An 811-nucleotide genomic window follows, 5' to 3' on the forward strand; every position below is an offset into this window, starting at 1 on the left:
TGAAGTCTTCATTTCTGTGGGCCAAGCCTGCATCTCTGTGGACCAAGCCCCCATCTCTGTGGACCAAGCCCCCATCTCTGTGGACCAAGCCTGCATCTCTGTGGACCAAGTCCTCATCTCTGTGGACCAAGCCCCCATCTCAGGAACCAAGCCTACATCTCTGTGGACCATGCCAACATCTCTATGGACAAAATCCTCAATCTCTGTGGACCAAGCCTGTGTCTCTGTGGACCAAGCCCTCTTCTCTGTGCAGTATGCTGCTGCTGCTGCTAGGTCGCTTCAGTCATATCTGACTCTGTGCAATCCTATGGATGGAAGCCAACCAGGCTCCCCCATCCCTGGGATTCTCCAGGCAAGAGTACTGGAGTGGGCTGCCATTTCCTTCCCCAACGCATGAAAGCGAAAAGTGAAAGTGAAGTTGCTCAGCCATGTTTGACTCTTAGTGACCCCATGGACTGCAGCCTACCAGGCTCCTAGGTCCATGGGATTTTCCAGGCAAGAGTACTGGAGTGGGCTGCCATTTCCTTCCCCAACGCATGAAAGTGAAAAGTGAAAGTGAAGTTGCTCAGTCGTGTCCGACTCTTAGTGACCCCATGGACTGCAGCCTACCAGGCTCCTAGGTCCATGGGATTTTCCAGGCAAGAGTACTGGAGTGGGGTGCCATTGCCTTCTCCGTCTGTGCAGTATATTTCTTCACAATCTGCCCACCTGGATAGTCATCTTTTAATGGATGACATAACCTTATTCTTATGTCTAAAACTAGAGAGAAAAAGTTACTGGGCTTTAGGGAAGAAGTTGCAAGCATAAATAG

The sequence above is a fragment of the Oryx dammah genome, unplaced genomic scaffold (assembly GCF_014754425.2).
Source record: "Oryx dammah isolate SB20612 unplaced genomic scaffold, SCBI_Odam_1.1 HiC_scaffold_23, whole genome shotgun sequence".
NCBI lineage: Eukaryota > Metazoa > Chordata > Mammalia > Artiodactyla > Bovidae > Oryx > Oryx dammah.